This window comes from Mixophyes fleayi, chromosome 3 (genome assembly GCF_038048845.1).
Source record: "Mixophyes fleayi isolate aMixFle1 chromosome 3, aMixFle1.hap1, whole genome shotgun sequence".
In the NCBI taxonomy this organism is placed as follows: Eukaryota; Metazoa; Chordata; class Amphibia; order Anura; family Limnodynastidae; genus Mixophyes; species Mixophyes fleayi.
The window spans coordinates 119,332,188-119,357,755 of NC_134404.1; the positions used below are offsets into that span (position 1 = coordinate 119,332,188).

The 25,568-nt window shown below is 39.4% G+C and overlaps 1 long non-coding RNA gene across 1 annotated transcript in view; it reads right to left on the reverse strand.

The window, feature by feature from the left end:
* Positions 1–2,383: 2,383 nt before the first annotated feature.
* LOC142143965 (uncharacterized) overlaps positions 2,384–25,568 on the reverse strand; it is a 251,791-nt gene continuing 228,606 nt past the window's right edge. The window contains exon 3 of the long non-coding RNA XR_012689619.1: positions 2,384–2,480. This is a non-coding gene — a long non-coding RNA (uncharacterized LOC142143965). The remainder of the gene's footprint in view (positions 2,481–25,568) is intronic.

A 25,568-nucleotide genomic window follows, 5' to 3' on the forward strand; every position in this document is an offset into this window, starting at 1 on the left:
TATTCAAAACATATATCTCCTATATATCATTCCATTAGTAGATGCTAATGCTATAGATTATAAGTAAGGATGAGCGGGCTCGGATTCCACAAATCCGAGCCCACCCGAACAGTGCGGATCCGACGGGATCCGAGCACTGTTCGGGAACTTCCGGTCGCCAAACCGAGGCTATGACATCCAAGTATCGCGTCGGATGTCATAAATACTCACCATGTGGGCGCCATCTTCATTCTGGCTGTGATCACTCGTGAGGGAGGTTGTAGTTAGGGAGCTCCTGATCAGTTTAGTGGTTCTTTGTGCTTTGTCCAGTGCTCTGTCCTGCTGAGTCAAGTGGTGCTTTGTCCAGTGCTCTGTCCTGCTGAGTCCAGTGGTGCTTTTGTCCTGTGCTCTGTCCTGCTGAATCCAGTGGTGCTGTGTCCTGTGCTCTGTCCTGCTGAGTCCAGTGGTGCTGCCTGTGTCCTGTGCTCTGTTCTGCTAAGAGTATTGTTATTTCAAAATTATTCAAAAGTTATAAAAAATGTAAAAAACATTTATAAAAAACCTATACAAAAATAATTTAAAAAATATATTAAAAATTTATACAAAAATAATTGAAAAAAAATATATAAAAAAATTAGTTAAAAAATACTAGGTACTGATATTTCAAAGTCAAACTACGTTCTCTGTTGCTGCTGTACCCAAAAATACTAGGTACTGCTATTTAAAAGTCAAACTACGTTCTCTGTTGCTGCTGTACCCAAAAATACTAGGTACTGCTATTTAAAAGTCAAACTATGTTCACTGTTGCTGCTGTACCCAAAAATAACTGCGGCCTTAACAGCTATGTTGGTGTTAGACGTGCATCCGGTGTCCGCCATCTGTGCAGTGGAATTCAGACCAGTTGGAGGATGTAGGAGCAGCCATCTGTGCAGTGGAATTCAGACCAGTTGGAGGAGGTATTGTGGCCCCGGTATCAAATTGGGTACCGGGGCCACTCCACTACGCAGTCCAGATAGATGCGTATCAGATATTAAAATACGTTGACTGTTGCTGCCAAATCAAAAATTAATGAAAATGACCTGTCATCGTCGAAAACAAGAGGTAGTGACGCGCTCGAACTACACCCTCTATATGCTGCAGAGGATGTAGGCGCAGCCATCTGTGCAGTGGAATTCAGACCAGATGGAGGAGGTATTGTGGCCCCGGTACCAAATTGGGTACCGGGGCCACTCCACTACGCAGTCCAGATAGCTGTGTGGTGTTCAGAATAGACTGGAAATTAGTGGAAATGATTCTTATTGAATGTTATTGAGGTTAATAATAGCGTATGAGTGAAAAAAAAACACAAAAACGGGAATTTAGCACTTTTTATGCTTTTTTAAAAATAAATCAGAACCCAAAACCCTGAATCAGAACCAAAACCTTTCGTCAGGTGTTTTGGCAAAACAAATCAGAACCCAAAACCTCAAGCTAATCAGAACCCAAAACACAAAACACTAAAAGTGGCTGGTGCACACCCCTAATTATAAGCAATCACTTAAGCCACCATTTTATAGCACCTACTAATGGAATGATATATAGGAGATATATGATTTGAATATAATCCTGAAAAGGAGATAGTAGTGGTGATGGCTGTGTGCGCATGCTATTATTTGTGTTTGCAATCAGGAACAACTGTAACATTTAACATCTTAGAAAATGTATTTCATAGAAAAAAATTACACTATTTTTAAACGTTTTATCATTAATTCCTATATTATCATATTATCAACAACAGGTGTAATTAGTTGAATAGTTTTTATTCTGTGTCTTCTTTTGTAATTTTATATCCCATATATATATCTATCTATCTATATATATCTATATATATATATATATATATATATATATATATATATATATATATAGAGTATCCTGCAGTGTCCTGTCTAGTAGAGCAGAGCAGAACGACACCTATATTTATTACTGCATGTATCTTCACATCCGCTCCTTGTTGAATTCAGGCGTATATTTATATTATTCTGATTATTGTAATTTTGTTGCATGTTCTATGTACGGTCAGGGCTGCCAAGAGGAATTCAGGGCCCCGGTACAACAAATTCATGGGGCCCTGATAGTTGAGTAAGCAAAAAAAAATTGCGCAAAATTTTACATGTGTATGATCACACAATTGGGGGCGTGGCAATGCGCCTTTGGGGCGTGGCTATCACAATAAAATCACTAGGTCCTGAATTCCCCGGAGCGTGACATTTGTCCAAGCACTCCTGACTTTCAGGACATCTAGCACCCTTGTGTAGTATAGAAAGAATGCAGTGTGTACAGAAACAGTTCAGTCTTGGCCTGCGCCCACTGGGCTCGCCAAACGTTGGCATTGTCCCTACTAGAATCACAACATTTCACACACTATGCTGCTCTGTCCTACCTGTTCTTCTCACTTTTACCACATGTGGCTGCTGGTTTCTTTAGTTGCGGCTTGTCCGGATCCTGGAATGTTGGAGGACCTATTTGGAAAAAAAATGGCTACATTTAGAAAATTACAGCCAGCCCCACCGTTAAATCAATAACATCCATGATTAATAATTAGGCCTTCCTCCAGCCCCAACATTAAAATAGTATTCCCATTACCCCGCAAACAAAATAGCAGCCATTAATTAGCCACCATCTACCTCACACACACTACATTGCCAAAAGCTCTGTGCCATCACACACACATTACTGTGCCCCTTTATCATCACCACGCTATGTCCCCTTATGATCACACTGCACCCTCCATGCTGCCTTTGCCCCTTTCTTTAACCCCCTGTGCCATGCTGCTATTGTCCCTCCTTTCTTTAACCCCTCTGTGTCATGCTGCTATTGTCCCTCTTTTCTTTAACCCCTCTGTGTCATGCTGCTATTGTCCCTCTTTTCTTTAACCCCTGTGTCATGCTGCTATTGTCCCTTCTTTCTTTAACCCCTCTGTGTCATGCTGCTATTGTCCCTCCTTTCTTTAACCCCTCTGTGTCATGCTGCTATTGTCCATCCTTTCTTTAACCCCTCTGTGTCATGCTGCTATTGTCCCTCCTTTCTTTAACCCCTCTGTGTCATGCTGCTATTGTCCATCCTTTCTTTAACCCCTGTGTCATGCTGCTATTATCCCTCTTTTCTTTAACCCCTGTGTCATGCTGCTATTGTCCCTTCTTTCTTTAACCCCTCTGTGTCATGCTGCTATTGTCACTCCTTTCTTTAACCCCTCTGTGTCATCCTGCTATTGTCCCTCCTTTCTTTAACCCCTCTGTGTCATGCTCCCCCCCCCCCGTTTTCCTCCCTTCACTTACCTTTACTTCTCTCTTCTTTCTTGTCTTCTCTGCTGCTCTGTGCTCCATTGCTCCAGACTGACTGAATGCTGGGCATGGCATGATGAAATCACACCCAGCATTCAGTCAGCCTGGAGCAATGGAGCACAGAGCAGCATAGAGGAGGGACGCCGGCGCCGCAATCACGTGAGTATGTTTGTTTGTTTTTTTAACTACCCAGCTCCCCCCACCAACGACCGAGTGCCGCCCCCCCCCCCCCCACCCCACCGAAAAAAAATAAGAAAAAAAATTAGTTTTTGAAAAAAAAAAAAAAAAATCATAGTCGGCGCGAGGGCCCGGGCCACCTGACATGCCCGGGCCCGGGTAATTAGTACCCGCCCCCCCCCCCCCTCTCGGCGGCCCTGTGTACGGCTATCAGTAAAAATAAATTATTTATTGCATTTAATTATTTTTTTACCCTAATTTTTGACAACCTAAACAAGGCCTACTTGAACAGGAGAGAGAGTCTCCTGCATGGCTTTAGAAGCATGGATGGACCCAATGGTGTACAGGTAAGTAAAATTTTGGATTTTATTTTTAATGCATGATATTCCCCCTAAAACTAAATGTTTACTTGTAGGTGGAGCTAGATAACATGGCCATTTAGTAAGTGTTTAAATTGTTTATATTAACACATATGCCTACTTCATATATTCTTATATATTATAAAATAAATATATTATTTAGCTTCCATGGACACAGAAGACCTATTCAAAATCTGTTGTAAGGTATTTAGAAATCTCTCAATTTGTCTATATTGCTGTTAATACCTATGTAATATTTTCAGCTTACTGCTAGGTTTGTCACATGACCTACAGATTACCTCACATGATGTCACAATACCAATGCCACCTCACAGAAAGTATACATGTAACTATCACAGCATATCAGTATGTGTGAAGCAGGAGATTAGCTAATCTGAATGGAGCCTTCTTGCTGCTTACTGTATGGATCGTGCAATCCTGTTTGAATGAGCAGGGTCATATTTTGCCTCTATGTGTTTGGAGCGATGGCCTTATGTGCTGGGTCCCTCATATCCATCTATGCTTTCCAGTTCTGCAAATCAGCCAACATCACCGTCTGCAGCATGACTTGGAAAGTATTTGGGCCTACAGTGGCTGTAATTGGACTGGGCTGTACCTTGCTAGCGAGATTTAGATCCGGGCTGGAGGCCAGACGAAAATAAAGAGATCAAACAGATCCAGACAGATCCTTGCCCTGTGGCTATAGCCAGCAGTGTACCCAATTTTCATTATTTGGCTTTCTTCTCCTCATTTGTGGAGTAATTCTTTGTATTGTAGGCGTCTAGGTACCTGGAAGTATTCCGATATCCTCAGGGAGGGACACAAATGACAACAGCTGTAGTTCCCTGCAAACAATTGCTGCTGTGATCATTCTGCTTGGATTATGTTCCTTTGTAGCGGCTTATGTGAAGAGGACGTGCAGTAACCAAGTCAGTAACGGATTTGTTACTGATGCAGAATCACAGCTACAGGCATATACGCCACGTTTTGTTATGGAGGGTGTGTATTTAACAATGTTATTTTGTAATATATTGTACAGCTTTCTCATCTGCAGGATTTAACTGTCTTTGTTGCAAGCTGATTGTGTATAATTAAACTACAGTTCAGTTAATGTATATGAAAATTAGTCAACTGCAATGCAGACTAGTGGAATTTTAGTATAACAGGGTGTTCCTGGTGCAAAATTATAAAAGATACTGGATGCTGCACTAGAATTCAGGAACCATACAAATGGCCAAGTCACTGGAAGCCATCACTTCAAATATCCTTATAATGTGCACTAGGACAATGGTACTATATTTACAGGATTCAAAGCGATCCGCTCAACCATTGTTAAAAGGATTTGTAGTTTTACAACTTTCTTTATTCTTATTACTTTTTTTGTAATTCTCTGACAGTTCAGGATAATTTTAAATCAATGAGCACCACCATGATGCAACTATTAAATTAAGTAGCCACCTCCATCTAATTGCCCCCCGCTTCACCCTACCAATAAATTAATATTTCCAGGCCATTATCAAATGATTTGTCCCCACCCTCACCATTAAATTAATAGCCCATCCACCTCATCCCACATTTCATTAAGAGCGAGCCCCCCCCCCCAACATTACCCATGAATGCAGGTTGGGCCAATGAGTTAAGGTCTCTTTTTGCTCATGGCATGGTAAATTTTTGAAGTGTATTTGTTGCTTTTGCCTGTAAAAACACAGGGTAGTCAGCATGTACCCAATAAACACTGACAAGGGTCTGTTTTTTCTATTATTATTTTGTTGTTGACTTCAATAGCATTTGATAAAAATGTAAATATAATGGCGTAGAATGAAACCATTGGACAAAGAGCAATGTGATAGTATATCTGTAATGAAATAGATGAGCAACTAGCCTATATAGTGTAACAGACCGCACCCTTCTTGTGGCACTTTTGACACCTTCTGTTGCAAGACCACCCAGCAGATATCAGCAACACAAAGAACTTCTTGTTGTAAATCAAATATATTTATTGTTTGCATCACAATAAATGGCAATACTTCTGTCAGAATGACACCAGTAAGCAATACCTTTTGCTTGCACCTCCTGGTGACCCTAATGCTTACTATACACAGTACAGCTCTCTACTGACTGGCCAACTAGTTCAGCATCAGTCACCTCTAACAGGAGCACAACTCAAGATTAAATACACAGGTCTCCTCCCACATGCTTGGGTGACTGACAGGCGACACTCCCACCTTGTCTTTAAAGGATGGCTCCTCATGTGTTCTGTAATGCCTTTTCAGTACAGACACACTTATCAGCTTTGCTGGTAGCTGTGGAAACAAACACTTTAAAGCATGTAAGTAAATCAGATTTTACATTTACTTTATCACATGTCTCAGACCTGTACATCAATGAACTTAAGCACAGTGCTACACCTGTATATAACTTGGTTTGCAGCCTTTTACCTGCAGAATGTTAGCTCCATAGCTAATTCCACTCTGAGAGGCCTGTGGAAAACCACTCCCATTGCCACAATAGATAAATCAAAACTGAACACATGATTTATTTACATTTCATAAATACAGGTTTCCAAATAAAATATAAGAAGTGGAATATTGTATTCATTTGTACAACGCTCTTTGTTATTGTATTTGGATTGCATGGTACTATACAGTCATCTCTAATGTGAATACCAGGAATAAAAGACCAATTTGTCTCTTTTTTTAGGTGATGAGATTATAATCTTTCCACCACCCCCACCCAGGACCAGTGGAACATGGTAAGTGGGGTAAGCAAGGCGGCGAGTGGTGCGCCATGTCGGAGAGGCACTTTCCTTGAATCATTTTCCTGCTGTCCCCCAGCCCAGCTTTAAATAAAATGTAAAAAATCACTGCCTCCGGCGCTATTCTCTTTGCCCCGGCTCCCTGCTCACTGACCGTGTCGGGCGTGATGTCATCATGTCCCAACACTGTCAGTGAGGAGCCGCACAGGGAGCTGCACAGACGATAAGAAGACAAGAGTAAGAGGAGAAGGTCAAAACGGAGGGGACAGTGCAATAATGCAGGGGGTGAAACTGTGATGATACTGGGGGGTGAAACTGTGATGATGAAGGGGGGGTTAAACTGAGATAATGAGGGGGGAAACTGATGATAAAGGGGGTGAAGCTGTGATGAAGGGAGGGGGTAAACTGTAATAATGAAGAAGGGGTGGAATTGGGATGATAAAGGGGGGTAAAACTGTGATGATGAAGGGGGGATGAACTGAGATAATGCAAGGGGGAAACTGAAGATAAAGGGGGTGAAGCTGTGATAATGAAGGAGGGGGGCAGTGATGAGGAAGGGGGTGAAGCTGTGATGATAAAGGGGGGGACCTGTAATGATGAAGAGGAGGAGACTGTAATCATGAAGGGGGAACTGTGATGATGAAGGGGATGAAGCTATGATGATGAAGGGATGGAAACTGTGATGATGAAGGAGTGGAACTGTGATGATAAATAAAGGGAAAATTTGATGATAAAGGGGTTGAAGCTATGATAATGAAGGGGGTGATGCTGTGATGATGAAGGTGGGAAACAGTGTGATGATGAAGTGGGGTGGGAAACAGTGTGATGAATAATTAAGGAGGGCACAGAGGGATGATGTTGGAGGGCACAGTATGATGAAGGAGGGCACTTTATAATGATGATGAATTAATTTGCCAAAAACGTAAAATTTTATTAAAAAGAATACATATTCATCATTTATATTATTCATATAACAATAATTGTTCACTGTTTAATGTATTTATTTGTATTACTCTCTTTATGAAAGTTTATAACATGATATGTATTAAAAGAAGAAAAGCATTTTTGAATGAACAAATAATTTATAAAAGAGGAGGGCGCAAATTTATTTTTTGCACAGGGGCGCCTGACATGTTAGCATCAGCACTGTCCCCACCGTCGTACTTTGCTGACCCCTTCTCACCTGCAGCTGGTCAGGACAGCAGGGATGACTCCATGTTAGATGAAGATCCACCCTCATATTACAGCATGTTTGTTATAAAGTGGGACGAGTCAAATGTCACTTTCAAGAGCACAACTACAGATTTCTGAACCCCTTAGCAACATATTGAAAGCCCAATCTATCTTATAAATCCACACCCCAGCACTGCTTCATTGGTAGGATTACAGTCCCTGCTGGACCTCTCAGTCAATATTTGTGATGCAATATCTATAATTTGAAGATAACAATGTAGATAGTAGATATATGAGATAACAATTGATATATAAATATATCATAAGTACCCTACTTATTAACAGACAAGACGTTAATATCTAATAACTGTGTGGATAAAAGAACTGATGTTGCATAGTATGGAACAAATAGAAGCCATTTAATTTATTCTCAGTCACTTCTCTTGGTTTGTGGTAAATGTAGTTTTGACAGAAAGTAGAAACTTTATTCCCTTTCTCACTTATTACAAAGTACTATGGTAATCCTTCTGAGAAAATGCACAGGAGTAATTACCATGGTAACAACCATATGACCATAGTACTCTGTTGTAACGGCTGACTCTTCTGCAGAGCATTTCAGTGACCTCATCCACTGCCGCGGAGGGTCTTGTGCCATTTATATTTGACTGATTGATACAATAGTTTGAACATGTGAATGTATTTTATAAATATCTAACAAATCAAATCCTACTCATGTAATTTTGTTTAAAAAAAAAAAAGCACTGTCTCATTAGCACATAGGGCCTGGTTCATTAAGCAAAAAAGGAGTAAGTTTGCTTCTGGATAAACCATGTTACAATGCAAGAGGTGCAAATTAGTTTATTATTTTGCACATAAGGAATATACTGACTGCTTTTTCACTTGATAGCTTTATTTTTACACTGAAAATTAAAGTTGATCTAGTACATGCTCTACTCCAACTATAAATCTGTCCACACATTTTAAATTTACCTCCCCCTTCAATGCAACATGGTTTTGCCATGAATAAACCAGCTTCTGCTTCTATATTGAATAAAGATAAAGATTATCTTTTTTAAAGAATACACCCTTAACACTATATATGCACTCTAAGTCAGCTTTCCAGAAATCAGATATTTAATAATAACACTTTATAAAACAAATATAACACTGAAACACTTATAAGAATTACGAAAGCACTAAAATGTGATACATTTTTTATCAGTGTACACTGGTAATATATTCTAAAGCAGCTGCTGTTGAAATCACAATTGTCTTCAAAAAGAAATTTCAACAACATTGCATACCTAACTTGGTCGTTATATCAATTATACGTGTTAATACATTCACAATGCTAAGATGACATGGACATAATAAACAAATTATCAAAGCTCCAAATCATCTTTGTTGCAATATAGTACAAATAAAGTCCACACTTATCCGTTAGATGGAATAATTCAATACTTGATTGACTTACAGCCGGGCTAAAGAAGCTCCCACCTCTGTATAAATAAACCAAGCGAGGGTATCGCTAATAAGATTTTTGTACAGAAGAGATCCTGCAAACTTTCAAGTAGATATAAAGCTGACAAAGATTTATCTTGTTGTGATGATTAGAAATCCAGATTATCTCCAGTGGAAATTCCCATACAGTGTTATCTTCACACAGAGAGTTTGTTATAGCCGTGTAATAGCTGGTAATAATGATGTTACCGTTACCCATCTCTTAGAACTGTTTCTTCATTAATTCCGATCTATTGTGGTTCTCCTTTGCTGTGTGTCAGACAGACTACAGTGCCCTATGAAGACACTGCACACCATGACACCGTGCACTATGATGATACTGTGCACGGATCCCAGTCAGCTTTAAGAAATAGACAGCAGGTCCCTTCTCAGGCAAGCAAGCCAAATATGAGAGCAGTGTTGATTCATCAGCTCCACAATAGTTTAAATAACTCAAATGATGTTAATGCCTTGGCCATGGTTTTACCAAGGTGCAATATTATTTTCTTTACTTTCCTTAATGAATCAGGCCCTTAGTTGCTAACTATTGCTAAATATCCAAGAATATATAGCACCACTATACATATCTGTTGTGCACTATTGCTTTGCTTATACCAGGGTGATGGATAAAACAGGTGTAAGAGCACGTTAAGTGCAGTTATAACCAAGCAAAATGAATGGATGTTTTGACTCATTGAGACATTTTAGTTTTGTCTATAGTCCATAGTAAATGGAGAGATTGCTGTCAGGCGCTGACTCCGCACTGACATTAGGTGCAGGAGACGGGCGTCTGTGAGCTCCCGACAGCCATGCTCCCTTGTTTTGTTATGTACGCTGTGTGCGCGTATGTTCAACAGACTCGTGTCCTGTTGCTAGGCAATGGGGCGCATTCCCCGTTCACCTCACACTGACCGCCGAATCTCATTCACCCAATCAGGGTGCACTTTATTGTTTATATAGGATCCTCTGGAACTATTAGGATTCCAGAGTTTTGGTTCACTGCCTGCTCCAGTGTGTCCTGTTACTTCTGTTAACTGCATACTTCAGTTCTGACTCTGCTTGTTCTCTACTACTCTCATGTGTTACGATTTGGTACCTTGTGCTCGGCTGGTTCAATTATTGGCTTGACCTGACTACTCTCTGGATCCTCCCTGTGTACTGCTCTGCTCGGCTGACTCTGACCTGGACCGTCCGACTACGCCTACTACTGTTGCTACACTGGTGACTGTCTTGGAGAACCGCGACCTGCGTAACCTCTGCAGCTAAGCCCAAAACTCCCTTGCAGGGGTCCCTGGTAAATACTGGGGGTACGGTAGATTCTGCGCCTTCCTGTTCAGTTGCGCTAATACCGGTTAGCGGCCATCGCAGCTAAATTCCGTGACAACTGCATTTTCATGTTACAATTCTGCTGCTTACACTGTGAAGGCAGTAAGTATATTGAAAATATCAGTTGGAAGGCTAAATATGATATAGTATGAAATTTATATCTGTGCCTTTTTTTTGTAGCACACTTCATACCTGGCTAGACAACACTCTTCCATCCTGTGAGGCTAGTTACAATGCTCATTATTCATCAGATCCACTTCCAAAGTATGAAGATAGAGATCATGCTGCACATGTTCCTGTAATGTCATCACCAGCTGTACCATCCAAATCTGATCCCGCTGAATAATACAATGTCATGATGTGGGCACTTATGTGTATCATCAGTGGCGCACGCAGGGGGGGTTTCTGAGTCTCTAGAAACCCCCCGCTGCATTAACTAAGTGGCCACTGTCCTATACAGCAGCCGCGGCGCTGTCAAAGAAGGGTCCACGGCGGTGCTGTATTGTATACAGCACCGCCGCAGACGCTTCTTAGACAGCGCCGCGGCTGCTGTATAGGACAGCGCTGGCGAAACGGAGCTGCTGCGCATGCGCTCTCTCTGTTTTTTTTTTTGGTTTTTTTTGGGTCGTCCTCCGTGCGCCGCTGATCATATATAAAAATCGTTGGTCTGTTGTCCGGTCATGCATTTGGACACCTCTGCTCCGATTGGGAAGAAACTAACGCGAGGTGGTCCAGTTGAATCCTGGACAGGTTTTAGGGGCTTCAATGTCTTCGGCGAACCTCCCGTTGGTGTACGCAAGGCAAAACCCGGGCAGCTTGTTCTGGGCCTTCCACTGGATGGATTTGAAATAGCAACATTGATTACAGAAGGAAAACTTTAAACCCATCTCGCAATGTAAAAGTGGTTATAAAACTGAACATAAAGGAAAGCTGCGGATTAGGGCTAAGGCAACACCTCAAAAACCAAAACGACACTGGGCAGCCACTTCATGGGTGTGTTGGAAGAGCTGCTAAGCTGCTAGTTATTTTTAAAATGTTGACCGTTAAAGCCAACTCATTGATAACTTAATAACTTGAAGATTTAAATCCGGGCAACGCCGGGTACTTCAGCTAGTTGATTAATATAAATTACTTAAGAATGTTTACAAATGTGAAGCATGAAGTTCTAAATAACTCATATATAGCCACTAAATTCTCGCTTATTTTTAATAAAATGGGGTGGCAGCCGACCTAAAACTTACTTCTCCAGGTGAAATATAGATCCGTGAATAAAAAAGAAGGGGTACCCAATGGTCAAGTATGTATGAAAACAAAAATGAAAATACTAACTCTGTGTAGATGGCCTTGTTCCAAATAGTGCAAACCTTTAAAAGCTTATCTGATTAAACCCAGGGTCTCCTGACAGCTGCTGTACAATAGTAGTACTCTCAAAAGAAGGTCAACATGGCTTTAACTGGAGTTCTCAAACATCCTCAAATCAAAGGTCATAAATAAGTATTTTAGGTAACATAACAGATAACCATAACTCAAGAAGGCCAAAGCAAAACTTACAATAGATCTGCTGAGGATTTTACATAATTATTACAAATTGTAAAGTAAGATGTGGGGAAGGGGATAGAAGGAAAGGGGAAAGGTAAGCTGGGAGCTGGAGGGATTTGTCATAAGAGAATTCACCAGTGTAAAAAAGAATCATATACTAGTGGAAGAAAATAGGGGAGCCAATGATAACAGAGGAATGATATGTTTGCTTAAATTTTTTTATTGCGGGATGGAAGCATTAAAATATTCCAACCATGGATCCCAAGTTGTAGTAAATGGTTTGCTAGTGTTTGTTAGTATGCTAGTCCTAAACTCCATTGTGTGAACAGACCATATTTTACCGAATAGAGAGGAGGGCTCAGGAGCTTTGGGAGACTTGGAGGTGATTAGACAAGTAGCTACTGAAGAAATGTGTGAAATCAGTTTATTGGGATATTTTGAGGTACCGTGAACCAGAAAGGGAAGTAAATAAAATTTTGGTGAATCTGGGATAAGGGTCACCTACTTGAGATATAATTATGGCTAAATACTTCTAAAAGATGACAAAAGTTTAAATATTAATAAAAATTAAAAAGATGCTCATAAATTTTTCCGGCCCACTAAAGGATTTCTGTGCTCAATAAGCTCCCAGCCATCTGTTGTTTGCTCCCTCGCCTTCTATGCCAGGTTAATATGAGGCAGGGAACATGGAACTCGTCCTTAATTTAATATCCAGCTTCCATCACCTCCCCTACTATGTTTATGTTCTCTTGTTTTCAATATTTAGCTCCATTTGGCTTTTAAAAAGGGTCACAGCAATCTTTGCCACTCTTTTTGCTTTGACTAAAATCAGAACTCTATTGCAGATCAGAACATAGGAATGAATGAGCCCTGAAGATTGGAAGGGGGTTGGGAGCTGGCTGTCACGCCTGCACCTGTTGCCACTGTTGTCTCTCCTACTGGCTTATCCTCATCATCTTCAGCCTTAAATGGGAATATGTCATAATTAATACATTTTGCTCTCATTTTTTTTGTTTGACTTTGTAGAACAACCTTTCGCTTATATTTTGAAATAAATTTTAGTTTAGACCTCCGGCTGTCACAATTTTGCACCCCTGAAAATTTTGCACCGCCCCCAAAAGCCTCACACCCTGTGCTGCCACCTAGTCAGTCTATTGTATAATCAGGCCCTGGACATTGTTAGTATAACTTTTCTCATTAGGAGGTTGAAGACGGAGGTGAGGCCAATAAGTTAAAATGGGGACTGTATCTAGTGATTTTGTGTTGGGATTTTAAAAACTACCTAGACCACTTTTTTGTGGTTAAACATTTAAAAGTGTTATTTCCTTGCCTACTAAAGTACCATTTTCAATTTACCACAATAAAATGTGTTCGTGTTTCGCTTTGCTACCTGTTTTGCCCAAAAAATCAATTAATTAAAAATTGTAAAAAATAAGCAAATAAATGTAGTTTTGAGCTGTATTACTATTTATAAATATTTATAACATTAACATTCAATTCCAGTCTATTTTCTTATGATTCCTTCACAACTGTGCCAATTTTCATTGTTTTTGGCCAAAGTCTGCAGCGAACTATCTTAATGAGCTTTTGTAACTTTGTCATTGTTCCATTTGCTTTTTCTGATTCAATTAAAAAAATAATTAAACTGCATAGTGTTGATATCTCCCTTTCATTGCATCCAATACTTTACAATGTTACAACTATTTAGTAAATGTCATTAGCTTTTAGATCTAACGGGAGAGGTCTTCACCTATAGCAGCTGCCTTTCCCGTAGAGTTGGATACACTCACAGGTATTTGGTTGCCCCCTGTACTTAACTCACTGTAGTAAAAGCTTATGAGCAGCAACCAGTAGCACGGAGATAGGAGAAACGGGGCCAAGAGCACGCCCTCCCAAGTCCATCCAGGAGCCAGCAGAAATTTAATTATAGCCATGCACCCCATGCATTTAGTATTCAACTAATACTGCAAAGCTCCATTTTCAGCAGCCATTACTTCAGTATTCAATTCTGGGTTTAAAAACAACTTAATCAAGAAACACGTCAGTCTATTGTTGTTTTGACAAACTAAGGCTATTTCATGAATCAGATTGCCAAGAAACTGAAAATTTCATACAAAGGTTCACTATTGTTTTAAGAGAAAAGACCAATCTAACCAGGATAGAAAGAGAAACAGAAGGGCCAGATTTACAAGAGGATCAGTACATCAGAGACTGCAGTTTGAGAAATAGACTCATTAGAGCTCCTGAGTTGGCGGCTTACTTAAATAGTACATGCCAAGTCTGCAACAGTATAAAGATGACTCTGGGATGCTGGCACTATAGGCAGAGTTACCAAGAAAAAGCTGTATTTGAAATTGGAAAATTGAGAAAAAAAAATGGACAAAAGAACACAGACATTAGACAGTGGTTGACTGGTAAAGAGTATTATGGAAGGATGAATCTTAGTTTGAGGTGTTTGGTTCGAAGAGAACATATGTGAGACATAGGACAAATGAAAGGATGTATTCGATTTACATGTTCCTGACCCTATCATACATATGTAAAAGTTTATATAAGTGCAATACACAGTGTCTTATGCACCTTCAATTATTCCTAAACCTCCTATGATAAACAGCAGCAGGGAGCATACCAAAGCAGTGCAGAATTATTTCACAAGCTCTTTGAAACACAAGACATTAATTATGTCCTCAACCTTTTTAAAACATGAACTAATAAACCAAAAATTAGAAGACCTCTTTAAAGTTTCAGAAGACCCAGATGAAATAAAAATGGGAGACAAGCAAATAGATTGGGTACTGTCCTCCCCTCTCTTGTCCTCTCAGATCAGGTTGGTTTTGTACTGGGAAAGCAGGTTTCTGGAAATACCAGAGAGATAATCAACTTGATTCATGTAATTAACAGTACATCTCTTCCTGCTCTAGTGGTCACTTTAGATGCCGAAAAGGCGTTTGATAGAGTTGCTTGGCATTTCATACCCTGTTGACAATGGGGATCCAAGGGGCTTTTTGTAGAGGGATATCAGCCCTATATCAAAATCCTATAGCAGCAGTATTAGCTAGTGGACACACATCCCCCCCCCTTTAACATAAACAACGGAACTCGCCAGGGATGCCCTCTATCCACGTTACTTTTCGCTCTTATTATGCGGCAAAAAATAGAAATAACCCTGACATCACAGGTATTCCGACAAACTCAAGAGATGATAAGATCACTCTATACGCTAATGATGTTATATTAACAATAACTAAACCACAAATATCCCTACCTAACCTCTTTAAAGAAATATTTAACTATAGTTCTCTATCAAACTATAAAATAAATACAGATAAATCTGAAATACTGGACCTTAATTTGTCTCAACTTGATGTTCAAAATCTCAAAGCTCATTATAACTTCCTTTGGCAACATAAAAAGATCAAGTATTTCAGGGTTTATCTAACAAAGAATTCCCTGTTGTCCTAAATGCCTACCTGCTTACAACAAATCTGAGCTTTCTTCAATGTTTATTCTCTCTTATTGTCAATGCCTTCTATTAATTAATAACATGTATTGTTTTTGTAGGTATTATATATGTTGACTTCCAAATAAAAAAATAAATAAAAATGGGAGAACATAATTTTCACACTCAATTCATGAGACTAGAGAAACTATTAATTGCAGAGATAAAACAGTACTGGGAGATGATAACTCTGAAATAATACTTTGAGGCTAAAATATTCTCCGAATATATAAAAGTCCAAGGTAATAAAATATTTATAAAAGAATGGAATATAATCTTGGATAGATCCTCATTGGATGTAATGAAATTGATTGTAAAAGATAGGAAGAACTCCTGGAATATTATCAGCAATAATATTAATGAATTAGAAAAAAAAATTTGAACCCCTACAACACATGAAAGAATATGAACAACTTCCAATCATGACAAAAAACAAGATAGGTAGACTAGAAGAAATACATAAATTATTATAATTCAGATTACAGAAACTGGAAAAAAAACAACCAATAAAAGAAAGGAGAGTACAATTTAAATTATGCATGTTACTCAGAACAGACAGATACTACAAGAGAAAAGGAAAAATATTAAGAACCCTTAATAAAATAAATTCCACAAATCAAATCAAGTCACTACAAAGCTAACAACATCAGAAATTTCAGCTATACAACAAAAAAAGAAAAAGATATGATGAAATCTGCCTATAAGAGGGGAGTTTTAAAAGCACGGGAGTAGAACAAAAAAACAAGAGATCTAATCAGGAAAATATATCAAGAAAAAATATGAAAAGAAAATCACACTAACAATGCAAAACAGACACAGAAAATTATGGGGAGGATTTTTTAGAACAGATGCTCTAGCCCCTGAACAAGAAAGAAAAAACACCAAGCGTAAAAAGAAAAAGAGAACGATCCCTACAAAGAGAGGAACCATAGGAGGAAAACAATGAAGAAAGACAAACTATCCTATAAAACCAGAAGGGGCATTCAATGTGAGTGAAATGACACTAACAGAGGAACAGATAAAAGTACTTAAAAAAAGGTTTTAATTTTCCCCACACTGCAGATTAAATGCATTCAAAACATATATTGATCTTCATAAATATACACAAGAATTATGTTTGAAGAAATATTTCATCAAGTCCCCATCCAAAACCTTAGCAACACAAAATACAGAATATTTAATTCACACAGACCTTAATCCCAAGTCAAGTTTCAACCCCACCTTTATGAATTGACCTTTTATTGAGACATTTCAAAAATTAGTAGAAGGCAATGTAGAACGGATTCTAGGCAAACCGAAAATGTATAATCTCTCCCCAAAAAAATTATGTAATAAAATAATTGAAAAATAACACAAATGTGGTAATTAAACCAGCAGAAAAGGGAGGAAGATTAATGATTCTAGACAAGGAAGATAACTATAAGAGGCATCTCATGTCCTGGATGATGAGACAACATACAAGAAATTAAAAACAGATCCAACCACTGACTACAACAGAAGACTTTTGGAACATTTAGAAGAACAATTGAATCTAGGAATCCTTACATAAAATGAATTTGAATTCTTATACATTAAGGAACCCAGAATACCAGTCTTTTACCACTTCCCTATGATACATAAAAGTCTAACCAATCCCTTGGGACGTATAATAATATCTGGGATACATTTATAAGCTGCCAATCTTTCTCACTATATTACGTTTCTGCAGAAGGTTGTTACATCACAGAAAAGCTACCAAAATAGACACAAGCACATGCTCCAAAATATAAAATGGGTAGAAACATACATTCTATGTACCTGCGACGTCAATTCATTGTATACATGCATTAACCATGTTGATATGTAGCCATACCTATCAGATGTTGTGTAGAAATACAGATATCAAGAATGAACAAATTCAATTCATCATGGACAACATTGAGTTCATACTCACACATTATTATTTTTGGCAAGAAGGAGCATTCTTCTGCCATGAAAGGAACACCGCCATGGGGACATGATTCACGCCAAGTTATGGAAATCTTTTCACTTCACAATAGGAACTACTAGTCCAATGAAAATTACTTAGGCCAGCTCCTATGCTGGCATAGGTTCATAGATAATATATTTTTCATTTGGAGGGGAAGTCAACAAGCATTAGACAACTTAATTTGCTATATAAACAGTAATGAAATTAACCTGTAGTTTACAGCAAGCACAAGCACTCAGAAGGTTAAATTTCTTGATCTAGAAATATTTGGAAGAAGGAAATCTAATAACATGTACACATGTCAAACCAGTTGATTGTCACAATTATCTACCAACAAATAATAATCACCACCCACATTTGATCAGAAATATACCTAACGGTCACTTCCAGAGAATCAGAAGAAATTGCTCAGGCCTAAAACATTAAAAAAAACATGTGCATAAAACATTAAAAAAAACATGTGCAGCAGAGTGGCTTAGTGCTTAGCACTTCTGCCTCATAGCACTGCGGTCATGAGTTTGAGTCCTGACCATGGACTTATCTGTGTGGAGTTTGTATCTTCTCCCTGTGTTTACGTGGGTTTCCTCCGGGTGCTCCAGTTTCCTCCCACACTTCAAAAACATACTGGTAGGTTAATTGGCTGATATTAAATTGAGCTTAGTTTTTCTCGCTCTGTATGTGTGTGTGTGTGTGTGTGTATGTTAGGGAATTTAGACTGTAAGCTCTAATGGGGCAAGGACTGATGTGAGTGAGTTCTCTTTTTAGTGCTGAGGAATTAGTGGCGCTATATAAATAGATGATGATGATGATTAAATGGAAAGATTCTTAGAAAGAAATTATGACAGAAACACAGTACTTAAAGCATTTGACAAAGTACTGAGGCTGGATAGAATGAAACCAGGTTCATCACCAAGTTCAATAGCATTTATGACATCAAGATGAAGATTTGAAACAGATCATTCCCGAAAAGCCAAAACTAGTTTTAAAAAGCGGAAAATTTGAAGAAGACTCTAACAAACAGCTTATTACCAGTTGCTAACCCCTGCAAAACAACTGGAACACCAAATGAATTCCACTACTGCACCAATTGCGCAGGCTGTAAGAATGTTGAACAAATATCAACAGAACTCATCACCACCTACACTTCAAAATCAAAAGAAAGCATGTTCAAGATTAAACAACTAATAAAATGTAACACCATAGGGGTCATCTACATGTTGGAGTGTCCATGTGGCCTCCAATATGTAGGGAGAACAAAAAGGATACTAAACACCAGGATCATGGAACATATTTGCAATATTATAAAAAGTATTAGAATACTTAAATCACTTTTTAGAAAAATATGGACATAACTCTAGTGGCCTGACATTTTAGGTATCAAACAAGACTGGAGGAAGCAATTATATTGCCACCATGTCAAAGATGAAAACAAATGCATCTACCAATTCAACACTCTCAAACCATCGGGCCATAATATAGAATTTGATATGTGGCCTTTTCTGAACAAAAGGAGAAACTTTCGTCTACACGGTGACCTCAGCAGTTTAATCCTACGCGTATACATTAATTTAAAGGAAATCTCTTTTATAAAATAAATCATTTTAATGAAACCCTTTTAATGACTTGCCAACAAAGTTCATTTGATCCCAACTATCATAAGTAATGTATAGTGCTCCAACCTGCATCCTTGTCTGATTGGATGAAACAGAAGTGAAATCACCCATAACTTATTGTATAAATACTGTTTATTTAAATTATTAGCGCAGTGAGCCAAATTATATAACTGCAAATGTACTGATTTGTTTTATATTTTATAGGAAAAGTATTGATTTCTAATATATTATTAGGTTAGAGGAAGTTTGTTTTGCTGAAAGTAGGAAATGCTAAGTAAGTCCTTTTCTTTCAGAATTTACAACCACTTGCTTTAGCCTGAAGGCCCAGCAGGAGGTCATTTCCTGTTGTCATGTCTTGTTAGAGTGACAGCATCTCCTAGCAATGTAGACAGCAAATTTGTGAAAGTTAAATTGTGTTAAATGCAAGATAGACGAACTACATAAGTAATGCAACCAGCAATTAATTTAGGAAATTGATGTAAATTTTGTTAAAATTGTGTTAACTCCACGTCTAGAGAAATATGACATCCTGCTGTTAAATTATCTTATGTGATATCAGACGTTTCGGAGCCATATAGGATCAGGGGTTGATATTACCCCTTGCTAACATGTGTGTCAGAATGTGTATAAAAGGAGCTCTGTCCTTACCATGTAATGTATTGATTTCCATCTGACTTCTGGATAATCAAAGGTACTATAAACTGGTGTGTAAAAGTCCTTGTCAGGACTCTCGAGCAATAAACCATCACTGCTTGAAGATTCTGCCTGCAGCAATTACCTGCTGTATCCTGTGACCAACAGATAAGAGCTTACACTCTAATCTATTCCCCGGCTGTCATGTGTTAAACCCTGCACCCCTGTGTCAACGTTCTGCCCACTACCCAGCAGTCCTGATCCATAGTAAGCGGTCAGGAGGTACCAGCCAGCCCACAGCAAAGAGGCATTACAGCAGCTATACCAGATACCCCAGAAGTACATGGTTCTGGGTGCCACAAAGGAGCCCAGTGGTGACAGATGAATTCTCCTACAACTATTGTGCAGTTGGCATTTGCAGTAGGCGAGTGTCTGGTGGCAAGGTGCCACCAGTAGGAGTGGTCAGTAACAGTCGGTTACTGATGGTGAGAAGGAAACCAAGCTAAACTCTGCAGGAAGGACGTCCCTCCTTTCCTCCTTCTTTACCCCTACAGACCGGGTGGTGAAGTGAGCTCATCCGGTCACACTAACACAACTTGGCTCCTACATGCCACCGTAACTACAGGAAATACTGTGTGGTCCACCTATGTTTCACCCCGGCCAGTGCGCATACACTCTGCATCGGTTTCAAACTCTGGAAACTCTTCTTCATATGAAGAACAGCAACACAAGGAGAAGAACATAGAAGCACAGAGTGGACCCACAGGGAGAGTTTAGAATAAGAAAATTTGTTTCATTACTGTGCCTTGAGCCGTTTATCTGACATCATCCACCAACTATTCAAAAGAGCTATAAACATTATTCCAATTTTATATAAACTATATATGGTATATGCATAGAGTATAAGTAATTTCCCTTTCATTGTTTGCTTATTTATTATCAACACAATCTCTTTACACTTTCTGCATTCTATTCTCATGTCCCAAACACTCTTATACATATGTAAACATTATACACAGCACTGTACCCAGTGTCCCATGAGCCCTCAATTATTCTTATACTTCCTAGGATAGTAACTGATCCATTGATTACTTACAGTTGTCAAGAAAGCGACCAAAATGAACAAAAACACAGTGGCAATATGCATATGAGCATAGCAAGGAAAAGGATGATAATGATCACAATAACTAGTGCAGGACAGTTATGGTTGCTAGAAGCTGATTTAGGAATTCTACAGTGACTGATACATGTTTTATGTATCTACCTTATGCTGTCTTCCCTTGTTCCAACCGTACTGCACCTCTGATAGCTACACCGAGATCCCAGTCACCAATGATTGTTTTATTATTTATTATTGGAGGCCGATAATGCTGCCGCCTGACAATTACCACCCACACTTTTCCCACTAATTGCTAAGAAACTACCTTCTGTATCATGTGTTCATCTGCAAGTTCTGTTTCATGTCATTGCATGTAACTTGTTTGCAGGGGCGGGCTGGACCGGGGGGCAGGGGGGCAGCGGGCACCCGGGCCGCTCAGTCTAACGGCTGTTCGGAGTTTGGTCTTTAGTTAATCCGGTGGTTTTAAAATGGCTGAAAACTGGCTGTGTCGGCAAACCGCCCTTTAGCAACTCTGGCCCAAAGTGTTTTTGTTTTTTTTTGTTGAAGCCTGAGATGTGTGATACAAATCTCCCTATGCAGTGCTGGGGGTTTGAGTCTCTGGACCCTTCCTTAATAGAAAATGGACCCCTTCCTCCCCATCCCCTGCATCCATAAAGCCCATTAGGATGATAAGGGTCTTAAGGGCAATGCTTCCCCCAGGTAACTGGATCTTCATCTCATCCCATAAGGAGGGAGCCTCTGAATATTTGGGTTGCCAATAAGGTTCCACCTAAAACAATCGGAACATGACAAAAAACAGACAAAAGAAAAATGTAAAATCAATTTGCATCCTGTGTCTTGAGCCAATATGCCACATCTATGTATGGCTGGACTTGCATCATATAATATTATGAAAATTACATTGCTAATTTGTGATACTTTCTTTCTCCTCTATAGACTCACTACCAGGAAAGGATAGGTGGCCTGGACAGTGAGTTCCTGAATTCTGGATATTTGTAAGGCTATTGGCAATTGCTTAATGCTGACATATTTGCAATAGCCAAAAATCAAGGACTCACTCTTACCAGGTTTATTTTTCCCTGACTGTTACTATCATGTCAGAATAGTGATGTTGACATTAGTTTAATTTAGTGCCATCTTTGTACTTACACTACAGTGACAATACAAAAGACTTGGGGACAAGGCATGAGTAATGACGCCACTGTGTGGGAACCTCCCCTGTAAGATATTGATAATGCAGAAGATCCTACACCCGTATTGGCTTTGTAACCTGGGCAGGGGATCATCTTGCATAGTTTCAGTTCTGCCTAATGGGACCTATTCTCTCAAGTGTATCACTGATGTTACATTTTCTTTTACGATCTAAAACTGAGATCATCAAAATGTCCTTCTGGTCTCACCCCCCACAATCAACGTTCCAAGCCTTCAGGAAGGTACTTTATTACCCTGATATGTTTAATCAGTATTGCTACCTGAAAAAACAGGCAGTATTTAACTTGTGTGCAAAACAGAATACTAATTTGCACCCCTTGCATTGTAACATGGTTTTGTCCAGGAGACTGAAATAAGAAGTTTCTTTAGTTAAGATCCTTAATGAATCAGGCCCCTAGTTATTATTTATTTAGTGCATTCTGCAAAATGATAATGAGACTCTGACTGGTTGCGATAGGCAACATCTCCCCTTTTCAACCCCGACGGAAACTCACAGCTTAATACATTTAAGCCCTGGGGGTATATTTACTAAACTGTGGGTTTGAAAAAGCAGAGATGTTGCCTATTGCAACCAATCAGATTGTAGCCATTATTTTGTAGATTGTACTAAATAAATGATAACTGTAATCTGATTGGTTGCTCTAGGCAACATCTCAATTTTTTCAAGACGGCAGTTTAGTAAATATACCCCCTGGAGTGTAAAATGTTTCTGTGAAAATTACTCATTGCACACCACTCTGAATAGATGTAAAATGAGCTCAGTACAGCATAGACATTAACCCATGCACCATCATTTCAACAACTCTTATCCTGCTTACACATAACAAAAATGTAGTGTTATAAATAGAACTAGCATCTCCATAGTAAAGAACAAAGTAAATAAAACTTGAAAGTCGCTATAGTAAGATATGCATAATAGCGGTGTATCAATTAGTGACTATGGGCCTCATTTAGAGTTAAATCCAGCTACAAGGTGCAAGTTTGGTCCTTCGCAAATCCATGTTGTGCTGCAACGGGGGGGGGGGGGGGAGGGGTTATTTAATATGTATGACCTGATTTAGAGTTGGGGGATAGGAGCCTGTCCAAGCTCAGCTGTGAATTGCAGTGTGAAAATAAAGTTGCCCGGTATCTGTTTGCTACATATAAAAGCAGCCAATATTGTCCCTGCATGCAAAAAAGATTGCAAATGCACCCTCTACATCGCAACAAGTTTGCACCCTTTTGCTGGATTTGCTCATATCTCTAATTGAGACCATCTGACCCCATTTATAAAAACAAATCTGTAGGTAGTAGGCTTAGCTGGGGAGTAAAATGCATGCATGTCATCACGCAAATCTCTATACACCTGAATAAGTGGTTTAATGACAAAGATGTGAATGTTCTTGCTACAACATTATAAATGAGTGGTTTCTATTTGTTGGTAGATCCAATAATGATTCAAATGATAATATTTGTTTTTGTAATGTACATTGCATAGTAGTAATATATTATTTAATAATATCAATATTTAAGGTAAGGACTGATAACCTACATTTCTGTTCCCAACATAGACAGCATGATAGCTATCGGGGAAGTACAGGGATCTGTGTATGGAGCCCATGAGCTAAGACATAACACTAGCCACAGCAGACCACATGATTGCTATGGGGCTCAACAGCATAATAGATCCTCAAGACAGAAATCCAAAATGTGCCTGTAAGGGCTCCACTCAGGGCCGGTGCTAGGGTCCATGGCGCCCTAGGCGAAATCGGCGCCCTCTCCCCCCCCCCCCCCCGCAAAAATCGGCACCCTCCGCCCTCCTCCCCCCGTCTTTTCTTACCTTGTCTCACCACCGCCGCCTCTCTGCTCCGTCTCCTCCCCTCCACTCATAGTGAGTGGAGGGGAGGAGACGGAGCAGAGAGGCGGCGGTGGTGAGCAATAGCCTCTTCCCCCCCCCCCTCCCCATACATCTGAATGCTGTGCGGCGGCCGTGACAGGTATGGTCAGCGGTCACCGCAGTTTTAAAATTAATTTCCAGTTCTGTAGCGCCCTCCAGAGCCCGGCGCCCTAGGCAAGTGCCTAACCTTGCCTAATGGGAGCGCCGAGCCTGGCTCCACTACTTTAACAGTTATATTTGGAGTAAAAAGGGATGTTTCTGTTTATTACATGTATGTAGCATTATAAAGTTGAACTATTCTGGGAACAACTATATAAAACTGAGCTAATATGATTGGGTATTATATATAAACCCTGGTAAATAGTGTAAAGCCAGATTCCAATTTCTCAGAATAAAACTCTAGAATCAGGCTAATTGTAATCTTCATCTATAACTGCCCCTTTCCCTTAGAGCTGAACATTCTCATCATTACTTGGTTGCCCAAAGGTTTTGCTAATGCAATAGTAAAGGCTTATTCCAGGATAGATACTGGCACTGGAAATATTGGAAACATCATATAACATCATATAACAATACCGGAAACAGATTAAGAAGAACGCAAGTAATCACATAGCTGAAGATGGAATAAGCTCCAATGTCCAACCAGAAGTCAGGGCAGGCAGAAATTCAGGAATGGTCTATGCCCAGAAGATAGGTCAGGACAGACAACTCACAGAGAATAGTTAAGAGTCCAAGTGAAAGGGCAAGGAAAGCGTCTATGCACAGAATAGTCAGAGTCCAAGGAAAAGGGTCAGTGCATGCAGCTATCAAAAGAATTGGTCAGTGTTCAGGCAAGGTAAGAACTACAACCAGAACCAGTCAAGAACAAACAGCAAGTGAACCAAACACGGTATCTGCACAAATCAAGGACAGTGCAGAATGGAGCTGTCTACACTATAAAGTTCAGGAAGCTTAGCCAATCAGAATGCTCCTAGAGAGCCAAGCCCCCGTGCTCTGATGTTTCACAGTGCAATCACTTGATTGCATAGCACTACATGCCCGGCTGCTTGAGGTGTCCATACCTACCAAGTACCCAGAGGTGTAAAGTCATGGTGGAGCATGTCTGGTAATAACAAATAGTATACAAAGCAGATTCTGTTCTTGTGGCTAGTGTAGAGTAGAATTCAGTGTTATGGTTAGTATACAAAACAGGACTCTAGCTCAGTCGCTAATTATTAATACAGCCCTAATAATAAGAGGGACTTGACAATCTTACTTATAATTAGATGTGCCAAATGACAAATGATGTGTCAGTCTTGTGGTTAAAATATACAACAGACCAACAATTTAATGGTCCATGTATAAAGCAAACCTCCAGTTTGGTGAAATGAAAAGAAATTACACCTTCAATCTGGTGGCTAGTATAAAAAACAGGTCTCAATAAATGGACTGGCTCAGCAGTGATGGCAATGGCTGGCTTGGAAATTTCCTGTGAAATTATTATAAACATTAAGTGATGATGACTCAAAGCTTACA